The sequence below is a fragment of the Aquarana catesbeiana genome, linkage group LG05 (assembly GCF_042186555.1).
Source record: "Aquarana catesbeiana isolate 2022-GZ linkage group LG05, ASM4218655v1, whole genome shotgun sequence".
Classification (NCBI taxonomy): Eukaryota; Metazoa; Chordata; class Amphibia; order Anura; family Ranidae; genus Aquarana; species Aquarana catesbeiana.
Window position 1 is genome coordinate 53,848,806 of NC_133328.1, and position 12,607 is coordinate 53,861,412.

Below are 12,607 nucleotides of genomic sequence, written 5' to 3' on the forward strand. Positions count from 1 at the left end.
CCCTCCGCTCCGGTAGACACAAACTTGTGATAACTCAATGTAAGGCTATTGCTGTCTGAAGCTTGCTGTATATATATATATCGCATTAATGTTCTGTGTATCTGATATACTAACTTCGAGATTATTATGTAATGTATTTCATATTTTCTCAGATAAAGACCAACCTTGTTGTTAAAAAAGCCCAACTCTGCGCAAAGAAAGTTTCCCATGCAGTGGGGCAGTCCCGCACTGCACAGGTCAACTGCTCGTTTTTGACTAGGGGATCGAGGGAAGAGAAGTATATACTTACCTAATCCTACGATCCTCCCCGCACAAGACCAGTCTCTGTGGCTCCTACCCCTCTGTAGTCTAGCAGTCTGTATGGTGGACTGTTCCTGATGTCATCAAACCCATGGACCTACTCTGGATGTGAGGACGTCAGGAACAGTCCACCGCTGGATCTTGGGGGAGTGTCATTTGCCCATAGAACAGAGGATCCTATGTGTTGCTGGCTGGTGTATTAGTTGCAATTTTCCTGCTCCGATGCACCCATTAGTCGGCACTCTTAATTAGGGTATATGACAGTCCCTTCAGCTCTATTAACCCCCCATGGAAAATGAAGGTGGCTGGGGTTAATAGAGCCGAAGCACCTGCTGCTATGTTCGCCCTTGCTTCATTCATAGAAACTTCTCCCTCCCTCATTCATAGAAGCTGTACTATAGCTTCCATAAAGGAAAATGGAATGGAGGATGGGCCAATGAATGAAAGCTCAGCTTCCTCCAATCACATTCATGGAAGCAAAAGTATGGATTCTATAATGGAGGAGTGGGCAGAAAAGAACGTACATAATTTATACTCTTGATGAGTGCAAATGACAGCTCCCTTGACTCTATTAGGGATGCACTGCATTGATTGCAAGTAATATCCCTTGTTTATTTTTTTCCCCTACTTTTGATTAAACTTAGGCTTTGATTCAACTCTCCTAGATTTTTTTTAAGGGCCCCAGGAGGTCTATGCAATAATTTGCTTGTATGCATCACATATTAGCCCATTATGGCAGACTTTCCCTTCAAATGCTGCACTGTTGCAACTCCGGTTGACCCCGGGACACTTCCATCTTCACCTGGTCTGTCAGTACTTTTCTGTGTGCAAAGGAGTTGTGGCTTGTTGTTCTTTCTTGGTATGACCTACATGAAGTCCTCTGAAAGGTGTCAGTACTGTTCTTTGTTTGCATTACCCATGTTTTACTTATACATACAGTATCTGGACAGGATGGTAATCTCTGCTAGGATGCTATCAGCACATTTCATTCTGCACTGCTGTAATAGCTTGTTGTTTTCTATGGGAATTACCCATGTTGTCAACCTTTCTGGAAAAGTATCAGTTCTTTTGTTACAGAGTGGAGTTATGGCTTGCTGGTTTGTCTTGGTACGATCTATGTAGTGAACTTTTATGGAAAGATGTCAGTTCTTTTTTCACTAACTGAAGTCTTGCTCTATCGTGGTATGACCCATTACATGAACTTCTCTGGAAAGGTATCAGGTTTTTCTAGTAGCTGAACATGATGGTCATGACTAATTGTAATTTGTCTATATATATGTAGCACTAACTCACGGTGGAGCTGCTGGTTTAAAACGGGCTGTTACCTTCACTCTCGATACCTCTGTTTCACCGGCACCGTGTCTAGGGTCCAGTTGAGTTTACCTCTGGATGATATAAGCACCAAACACTTGAGTATGTTTTCCAATGCTTTAATGAACAAGTAATGAAGGAAGTAGCAGGAAAGAGGCAGAAGGAAAGTTGCAGGGAAGCTCAAATACCTTTCCTTAGTATTCTTTAGAACTTTATTTGGAATTGAGCACTTGTAGTTGAATGCACTCCCCTTGTGGGATTCAATCTTTGCCCGCCTGGATAGGCCTCTCTCACTTGCCTAGCAGCCAGTACGCAGCACGAACAAAAGTCTCTGCCACAGACTTGTTTGGAATAAAACCCGTACAATCCTCTGCCACAGGATGTATTGGTTTACGATGAATGTCAGACACAGTACTTGAACCTTTAAGCCAACCCGGCAGTACTATGCAGTAAGAGTACTTCAGGATACGTCCTCCAACCGAGTCACCAGGCCCCTCTCCAGACCAGCACTCTGCATGATCCTTCCATGACGAGTCCCCCCCTGGGATCTCCTCAGTTGTCCAGCTTCTTCACTCAGGATAGACAGCTCAGGACCATTCCTCTGCTGCTGTGGTAGGCCCCAGACGGGCTTCTGGGCCCACCCACACGCCGCAGCGACGTGGGCCTCCAGAACGGAGGACCACGATGTGGTACTCTTAACGCATACCTGTCGGCCAGGAGGGCCAGCAGGTGGCTGAAAACGAACCCCTAAACATGGTGTCTTTCCCATAAATACCCTCTCCCAGAATGCAACTCGGAGGACCACCTCCACCGAGTTGTCTCCGTGACAGAGGAGCACTCATACGTTTCAACACATTGCCTTTCCAACACCAGCCCATGGTGACAACGACACCCACCGGCGCAGTGTGGAACTACACGCAACTCAGCCAAGCTGGAACAGAGGCAAATCTAACTTCACCTAACAAGCAAACCACAAGATTTACCAATCAGCGGTAGATTAAAAAATCTACCAGCGCTACATATAATCTAGGACACTATGGATTACTGGGTCAAGTATCAGTGACCCCCCCCTCAAAACTTCATAAGACCTAATGTAGTGATTTGCTGATTTGGTGGAGTAATTTTTGTGTCTGCATCATGCACATCTCAACCATGTCAACAACAATTTGATGAAAGGCTACAGAAATATAGTTTTTGTGAATGCACCGGGATAACTCACCACAACCAAAATAGTACAACATTATCTTATTCTCAGGAATACCTATGAAATTCAAAATAGTGGTCTTTAAAGATGTGTAGTCTCGGACCACTCTACTTGAGGACACATGTTTGGCCAGCCACAACATCAGAGAGTAAGCTGAATCCCTTATCATGTGACCACAGTGGTGTTTTGGTAATCTTTAACTACTGAGAGAGGGCTCTACAACATATCCCTGGAGCAAAGCAGTGAGGATGGTGCGTTACAATTTGACAGCTCTATTTTTTGCCTGGCTGCCTCATCATATCAGTGATGTAATTTGAAAATCAACGTGTGTGTTTGACATTTGAGTTCTGGATGGAACACAACTCCCATTATACCCTTTTTGGGGAAACGCATTGGAATTACTGTATGGAATGTTTATCATTCTATCATCAATTTATGGACCAAGTTGAGACAACCATAGATTTGGTGCCATATTACAAGTGTTGGGAATAAGTGTTGGGAAACAAGTGTTGGGAATAAGTAGTTTTGATTTCAAGTATTGTTATTCATTGAGGGGGTTGATATTCTGTACTTGGCACAAATGTGTGTTATGTTTTATGGCTACAGAAATCACAATACCTCATGTTTTGTTCTTTAGTAATATGTTTTTATGCTTCTTGCTTAAGTTGTTAAAGTACACCTTTAGTTAAAGCGCCATTCCAGGATAAAATCCGCCCACCCACCAGCCTTTCACTTACCGCTATATTGAATGTGAGGAAAATAAAAAAAATTTGAGTTGGCAACAGAACAGGAAAAGAGGAGACATTTTCCAATGGGTACACTTGTTCCAGGGAAATCTGTTTAGGAAGAGAATTCACTTTGGAGGGATATCCTTTCACTTTACAGCTGTGTGCACAGAACAGGAAATGGATGGAACTTTTCCAGTGGGGCACAAAGGGCAAAAAAAATTGACAGGGTTTTTATTCATTCCCTACTTTATCTAAAGTTTTCAAAATAATTATTTTGACTTAATTGATACTTTAATGGGTGTAGGTGGACTTTAGACTTGGAAAGTTATTTTTTTTATGTTATTTCACCATAATGCTCCTTCTAGATGCCCATGCAGAAAAGTTCAATAAAATTTCCAGCGCTTTAACATTACTTTAGATATTGATTGAATCTTCAAGTAGGCTATCCTCAAGAGCCATCCAGAAATTATTCTATTTTAAGAAATTTATGACCTTTTAACATAACCTTTTCAAGAAAACGGTTACTGCTGGTTTGCTAATATAAATAATCTTTGAGAATTCCAAGGTCACTCAGTCATCTAATTATACAGTCTCCTTACATATGTCTGACATGTTCACGCCAATATCTCAATGATTAAAGGCTTTGTTCCATTCTTACCTGCACAATAGTGTATGACCCCTGGACCTGCTTTTCTCCCCTTGACCTGATGTTTCGGCTGGACATGTTCAAAAACTTTTTGAAGTCACTGCTTGACAGCTGCAGGCAATATATATTTTTTATGAAATCCATTTTTTATCTCCATCATGAAGAAGAAACATCAGATTTAAGATAAGTCATTTAGTGAACAAACTTTTTCAATATATAGTCCTATGTCCTACAGTGGGGACGGAAAGTATTCAGACCGCCTTAAATTTTTCACTCTTTGTTATATTGCAGCCATTTGCTAAAATCATTTAGGTTCATTTTTTCCTCATTAATGTACACACAGCACCCCATATTGACAGAAAAACACAGAATTGTTGACATTTTTGCAGATTTATTAAAAAAGAAAAACTGAAATATCACATGGTCCTAAGTATTCAGACCCTTTTCTGTGACACTCATATATTTAACTCAGGTGCTGTCCATTTCTTCTGATCATCCTTGAGATGGTTCTACACCTTCATTTGAGTCCAGCTGTGTTTGATTATACTGATTGGACTTGATTAGGAAAGCCACACACCTACCTTACAGCTCACAGTGCATGCCAGAGCAAATGAGAATCATGAGGTCAAAGGAACTGCCTGAAGAGCTCAGAGACAGAATTGTGTCAAGGCACAGATCTGGCCAAGGTTACAAAAAAATTCCTCTGCACTTAAGGTTCCTAGGAGCACAGTGGCCTCCATAATCCTTAAATGGAAGACATTTGGGACGACCAGACCCCTTCCTAGAGCTGGCCGTCCGGCCAAACTGAGCTATCGGGGGAGAAGAGCCTTGGTGAGAGAGCTAAAGAAGAACCCAAAGATCACTGTGGCTGAGCTCCAGAGATGCAGTCGGGAGATGGGAGAAAGTTGTAGAAAGTCATGCATCACTGCAGCCCTCCACCAGTCGGGGCTTTATGGCAGAGTGGCCCGACAGAAGCCTCTCCTCAGTGCAAAACACATGAAAGCCCGCATGGAGTTTGCTAAAAAAACACGTGAAGGACTCCAAGATGGTGAGAAATAAGATTCTTTGGTCTGATGAGACCAAGATAGAACTTTTTGGCCTTAATTCTAAGCGGTATGTGTGGAGAAAACCAAGCACTGAGGAAGCCTTGTATCATTCATAATATACAAAACTTACTGTGAGTGGCTGAGCCTGACACTTTTTTTTTCCCGGGAGTGGGAAGTCCCCATCCCGCTGCTGGAACACAGCACTGTATACTGTGTGTAGCTCTTACGGCATACAGCACTGACAGCTGGCTCTGAAGCTAGCAGCCGTAACTCGTAACCCATATTGTTTTTTTCAGAAGTGTCCCCTCCCACCGGTGTCTCTCAGGTTTACCATTACCATTTAACGATCTGATGGTGCGGCCAGCTGGTCACAGAGGTGATAAAAGACTAGATAGTCTTTGATTGCCTCCATGGCCTTGGAGGACTGGAGTGACATGACATCACATCCGGTTCGGGGTGGAAGTAAACTTTTTTTTTTAACCACTTGCCGACTGGCTCACGCAGATATACGTCAGCAGAATGGTACTCCTGCACAAGACGACGTACCTGTACGTCGGTTCGCAAAAGCATGATAGCGGGAGCTCGCGGGTCCCGAGGTTTTGCCACGAACATTAGAGCGAGAGCAATAGACCTCCTCTGTAATGCTAAACTGGTAACCTGTAAAGGCATTTAAAGTGTTACCCTTGCAAGCACAAGCTGAGATGTGAGCCTAGCCTTAACCGCTTCAGCCCCGGAAGATTTTACCCCCTTCCCGACCAGAGCACTTTTTGCGATTCGGCACTTTGTCGCTTTAACTGACAATTGCGCGGTTGTGCGACGTTGCACCCAAACAAAATTTTTTCCCAAAAATAGAGCTTTCTTTTGGTGGTATTTGATCACCTCTGTGGTTTTTATTTTTTGTGCTATAAACAAAAAAAGAGCGACAATTTTGAAAAAAAAAAACGCATTTTTTTTACTTTTTGCTATAATAAATATCCCCCAAAAATATATATAAAAAACTATTTTTTTCCTCAGTTTGGGCTGATATGTATTCTTCTACATATTTTAGGTAAAAAAAAAAAATCACAATAAGCGTATATTGATTGGTTTGCGCAAAAGTTATAGTGTCAACAAAATAGGGGATTTTATAGCATTTTTATTATTAATTTTTTTTTTTTTAGTAGTAATGGCAGCGATCTGCAATTTTTATTGGGAATGCGACATTATGGCGGACACATCGGACAATTTTGACACATTTTTGGGACCATTGGCATTAATATAGCGATCAATGGTAGAAAATGCATGGATTACTTTAAAAATGTCACTGGCAGTGAAGGGGTTAACACTAGGGGGCAATCAAGGGGTTAATGTGTTCCCTAGTTTGTGTTCTAACTGAACGGGGGGAGGGGACAGTGCAGGGGGGGGATGACAGATTGCTGTTCATACTCTGTATGAACAATCTGTCTGTTCTCCCCTCAGAGAACCAGAAACTGTGTGTTTGCACACACAGATCCCGCTTCTCCGTGTGCCCCGAGTGATCGCGGGAGCCTGGTTGTGATTATGACCGCCGGGCACTCGCATTGGCTTGGGGGGCGTGTGCGCGCCGCCCCCTAGTGGCCACAGGGTGAAGCGACGTTACATAACGTCGTTTTGCTCAGCCGTGCCATTCTGCCGCAGTACAACTGCGGCAGATGGTCAGCAAGTGGTTAAAGAAGTTGACCTTCGGGAACATATTGCATGTTCCCACTCTTGCAGCCACTCGGCAATCCGCTGCCTCCAAGTGACGGGAGCACGGGCAGAATTTCCTCGTACCAGCCATCACTTTTCGAAAAAGAGGCACGGCCACGTCATTCAACTCAACTGAGTTCTGTGAATGAATGAACTAGAAGTACCGATAGCCTTTGCGGCTGTCAGCTTGTAGTTCTCAATGAACTATCACGGTGCTGTTCTCGTTCTGGTAATTCATTGAGTCTTCCTGTCAGTTTGTATCTGGCAGACAGCTTACACAGACAGTCTGCAGGAGCCCTGCATTGCTCCCATGATCTGTTGATCGCTGGTGCAATGCTTGCCAGGCTCCTAGAAATTTTTTCTTAAACTAAACGCACGTTTTGTTTATCTGCAAGAAAAAAAATGCATTTATTTAGCAGTATTCTGATGCGAGTGCTCACAGTGTAGGTAGGTAAGTACTCTTTTGCAGGTGTTCCTTTATTTTAACAGGGTTTCTCAGTTATAAATATGGCCACCCAGGGGTGAGCCACTCCGCTTGCCCCCAAGTGTGGCCCACTACTTACAGTCAGCATTTAGGGGAACTAAAAGGTAAAAAACTGACCAATGGATTCTGTTGCTTGGACTGGCTTCCTGTAGCTTAAAGTGACCACTGCGGTTCCCCAATTTGGGATTTAAGGACAACTCCACACCATGTAATAAAAGGTGCCTATCTCAGGCTGATATCTGCTGTAGATAGGGGAGACAGTAGGCTTGATGTTATGCCATCTCTGGGGTATAGTTAATCCTAGGTAGAAAGTTCAACAAAATAAATTGTTTTTTAGCAGAGATGATCAGTTTGGTTTATTGTGAGAACAAGAGGCTTCCTTGTCGTAATCAAACAGTGATCACATCAAGAGTCCCCCAGTGGAGCCCCCCCTCACATCAGGTGTCCCCGGCAGAGCCCCCCCTCACATCAGGAGTCCCCGGCAGAGCCCCCCCTCACATCAGGAGTCCCCCAGTGGAGCCCCCCCTCACATCAGGTGTCCCCCAGTGGAGCCCCCCCTCACATCAGGTGTCCCCCAGTGGAGCCCCCCCTCACATCAGGTGTCCCCCAGTGGAGCCCCCCCTCGCATCAGGTGTCCCCGGCAGAGCCCCCCCCTCGCATCAGGTGTCCCCGGCAGAGCCCCCCCCTCGCATCAGGTGTCCCCGGCAGAGCCCCCCCTCGCATCAGGTGTCCCCGGTGGAGCCCCCCCTCGCATCAGGTGTCCCCGACGGAGCCCCCCCTCGCATCAGGTGTCCCCGGCGGAGCCCCCCCTCACATCAGGTGTCCCCCAGTGGAGCCCCCCCCTCACATCAGGTGTCCCCCAGTGGAGCCCCCCCTCACATCAGGTGTCCCCGACGGAGCCCCCCCTCGCATCAGGTGTCCCCGACGGAGCCCCCCCTCGCATCAGGTGTCCCCGGCGGAGCCCCCCCTCGCATCAGGTGTCCCCCAGTGGAGCCCCCCCTCACATCAGGTGTCCCTGGCGGAGCTCCCCCTCACATCAGGTGTCCCTGGCGGAGCTCCCCCTCACATCAGGTGTCCCTGGCGGAGCTCCCCCTCGCATCAGGTGTCCCCGGCGGAGCCCCCCCTCACATCAGGTGTCCCCCAGTGGAGCCCCCCCCTCACATCAGGTGTCCCCCAGTGGAGCCCCCCCTCACATCAGGTGTCCCTGGCGGAGCTCCCCCTCACATCAGGTGTCCCCGACGGAGCCCCCCCTCGCATCAGGTGTCCCCGACGGAGCCCCCCCTCGCATCAGGTGTCCCCGGCGGAGCCCCCCCTCGCATCAGGTGTCCCCCAGTGGAGCCCCCCCTCACATCAGGTGTCCCTGGCGGAGCTCCCCCTCACATCAGGTGTCCCTGGCGGAGCTCCCCCTCACATCAGGTGTCCCTGGCGGAGCCCCCCCTCACATCAGGTGTCCCTGGCGGAGCCCCCCCTCACATCAGGTGTCCCTGGCGGAGCCCCCCCTCACATCAGGTGTCCCTGGCGGAGCCCCCCCTCACATCAGGTGTCCCTGGCGGAGCCCCCCCTCACATCAGGTGTCCCTGGCGGAGCCCCCCCTCACATCAGGTGTCCCTGGCGGAGCTCCCCCTCACATCAGGTGTCCCTGGCGGAGCTCCCCCTCACATCAGGTGTCCCTGGCGGGGATCCCCCTCACATCAGGTGTCCCTGGCGGAGCCCCCCCTCACATCAGTTGTCCCTGGCGGAGCCCCCCTCACATCAGGTGTCCCTGGCGGAGCCCCCCTCACATCAGGTGTCCCTGGCGGAGCCCCCCCTCACATCAGGTGTCCCTGGCGGAGCCCCCCCTCACATCAGGTGTCCCTGGCGGAGCCCCCCTCACATCAGGTGTCCCTGGCGGAGCCCCCCCTCACATCAGGTGTCCCTGGCGGAGCCCCCCTCACATCAAGAGTCCCCCAGTGGAGCCCCCCCTCACATCAGGTGTCCCCGGCAGAGCCCCCCCTCACATCAGGAGTCCCCGGCAGAGCCCCCCCTCACATCAGGAGTCCCCCAGTGGAGCCCCCCCTCACATCAGGTGTCCCCCAGTGGAGCCCCCCCTCACATCAGGTGTCCCCCAGTGGAGCCCCCCCTCACATCAGGTGTCCCCCAGTGGAGCCCCCCCTACAAATTCCCACAGCGGCGTGCGCCCCCCCTCCCCTACCTCAGAGTCCGCCGGTCTTTTCGAATTCCGCATGGATGGCAAAACCCCCGCCCCTTTCCCTGGCAGCGGGGCGGGGGTAGGCGGAGTGAGGCGGGGCGGAGCGGGGCGGAGGGTGGGCGGAGTGAGGCGGGGCGGAGCGGAGGGTGGGCGGAGTGAGGCGGGGCGAAGGGTGGGCGGCGTCGCAGGAGCTCCGTCTAGCCCCCCCCCCAGCCGTCTTCAAGCTTCTTCAAGATGGCGGCCGGCGGAGACAATGTCTCCACCGGCCGCAGACCTCTAGCGGCGGCGGCGGGCGGCAAAAATCAAAAACCGGATTTTTCGGGACATTTACCGGGACACAAAAAATTCGTGAATGGAGTGTAAGTCCCGGGAATGTCCCGGGAAATCCGGGACAGTTGGCAACTATGCAATATATGCACCCCACCACCATACTGATGACCCTGTAATGTGACCCACCATTTCCCGATACCAGACGGCTTACAATCTATGTACTTGTGTAAGATGTGACCCATTCAGGTAATCCTGCCAACTAGCTTCAGAGGGGGTGATGATCTCATATGGGACAGCAATCTCGCTTCTATGAGGGTCCTGGAAAAAATCCAAAAACATAAGAAAAGCAGTTAGTGCCACACCAATGTTTGTAGAGTCCAGAAAGAATTACACCCAGCATACAGGACAAGAGAAGTGCTACTCTTCTGATTCCATACATGCAGAATAAGAACAGATACTGAGAATTATACCCAACATACAGAACAAGAGAAGTGGTACTGTGCAGCGTCCATACATACAGACAGAAAAAGAATGATGTGCGCTGATGAGGCGGCACTGATGGGCACTGCTGGGGCTGCAATGATAATCAGTGCCCTGACTATCTATACAGGTCTCCCCTGTAAGGAGATGCCCTGATCTGCTCTCCTCTCCTCGCACTCTGTCAGTGTAAGGCGAGGAGAGCAGATAAACGTCACTTCTGTATTTACATGTGATCGGCTGTGATTGGACACGATTAAAGAGCCACGTCATTGGCTCTTTACAGAGACCAGGTTGCACTGTGATCTAGGGACATGGCGTGAACGTGATCGCTGCCCTACACGCCCCCCCAAATCCCAGGCTTTTCCTCCTCCATCTGGCACAACTTCCTCCTGGGACTTATAGTACCACCAAGTCTCTCAGTTTAAAGTCTCCAGATGGGGACTACATCCCCCACAAATCCCTGCAGTTCCCAGCAGCCCTTCGCAGCTCCCTGGGTGGGCTTTCTCTCCGCAGGATATTATGCCACCAATCCTTGCCCTCCTGCTGTCTGAGTGGTAGGTAGGACCGCCATCTAGCAGCCGCAGAGTCCTTCTTTCTCCTCTTCTCTAGCCCAGCAGCTCTGGCAGGGAGAAGTAGAGAGTCTGTAGGGTAAGCTGTGTGACGACCTATCATGCAGAGGGACAAAGCAGAACCACTGCCCAGGCTGCAAAAGCACTTATGTATTCAAAAAACAGTACAGGGATTTAACCACTTAAGGACCAGCCTTGTTTTGGATTCTAGGTGTTTACATGTTTAAAACAGGTTTTTTTGCTAGAAAATTACTTAGAACCCCCAAACATTATATATGGTTTTTCTTCGAACACCCTAGAGAATAAAATGGCAGTCGTTACAATACTTTTTTTTGCACCGTATTTGCGCAGCGGTCTTAACAGCGCACTTTTTTTGAATAAAAAAAATAAGACAACAATAAAGTTCGCCCAATTTTTTTTTATATTGTGAAATATAATGTTACGCCAAGTAAATTGATACCCAACATGTCACGCTTCAAAATTGCGCCCGCTCGTGGAATGGCGTCAAACTTTTACCCTCAAAAATCTCCATAGGCGACGTTTAAAAAATTCTACAGGTTGCATATTTTGCGTTACAGAGGAGGTCTAGGGCTAGAATTATTGCTCTCGTTCTATCGGTCGTGGCGATACCTCACATGTGTGGTTTGACCACCGTTTTGATATGCGGGCGCTACTCGTGTATGCATTCGCTTCTGCGCGCGAGCTCGTCGGGATGGGGAGTTTAAAAAATTTTTTTTTTTTTTATTATTTATTTTACATTATTTTATTTATTTTTACACTGTTTTAAAAAAAAAAATGGTGTCACTTTTATTCCTATTACAAGGAATGTAAACATCCCTTGTAATAGAAAAAAGCATGACAGGACCTCTTAAAGCGGTTGTATACCCGCTGTTTTTTTTTTTTTTCTACACCTGCAAGGGAAAAGGCATAATGAGCTAGTATGCACCGCATACTAGCTCATTATGAGATACTTACCTTAGAACGAGGCGCGGCACACGGTCCACGCCGAGGGAGCTGACATTTCCCCTCGGCGTGTCTTCCGGGTATCGTGGCTCCGGCGCTGTGAGTGGCCGGAGCCGCGATGTCGTCCACGGATGCGCGCGGGAGACTTCTGTCCGGCAAGCTCCGGAGTTTGCCGGGCTGTCTGCCGAGAATCCCCTGTGCGCATGCGCCGCTGCAGTCAGCGGCTCATTGCGAGGGGAATATCTCCTAAACCGTACAGGTTTAGGCGATATTTTTTTTACCTACAGGTAAGCCTTATTATAGGCTTACCTGTAGGTAAAAGTAAAAAAAAAAGGTATACAACCACTTTAAATATGAGATCTGGGGTCAAAAAGACCTCAGATCTCATATTTACACTAAAATGCAATAAAAAAAAAAAGTCATTTAAAAAAATGACATTTAAAAAAATGTGCCTTTAAGAGGCGTGGACAGAAGTGACGTTTTGTCGTCGCTTCCGCCCAGCAGTGTCATGGAGACGAGTGGGCGCCATCTTAGCCTCACTCGTCTCCAGGCACAGCACGGAGAAGGATGCGATCGCCTCCGCCGCTACCGACGGCTCCGGTAAGCGGCGGAGGGCACCAGATCGCGGCGGGGGGGCCTCTCCCGCCACCGATAAAAGTGATCTTGTGGCGAATCCGCCGCAGGGACCACTTTTATCTGAAAGCCGGCCGC

At 48.4% G+C, this 12,607-nt stretch overlaps 1 long non-coding RNA gene across 1 annotated transcript in view; it reads right to left on the bottom strand.

Moving 5' to 3' along the window:
• LOC141145792 (uncharacterized) overlaps nt 1–12,607 on the bottom strand; it is an 85,335-nt gene that overhangs the window by 64,658 nt on the left and 8,070 nt on the right. The window contains exons 2-3 of the long non-coding RNA XR_012244643.1: nt 10,071–10,202; nt 4,202–4,300 (exon numbers count right to left, since the gene is read on the bottom strand). This is a non-coding gene — a long non-coding RNA (uncharacterized lncRNA). The remainder of the gene's footprint in view (nt 1–4,201; nt 4,301–10,070; nt 10,203–12,607) is intronic.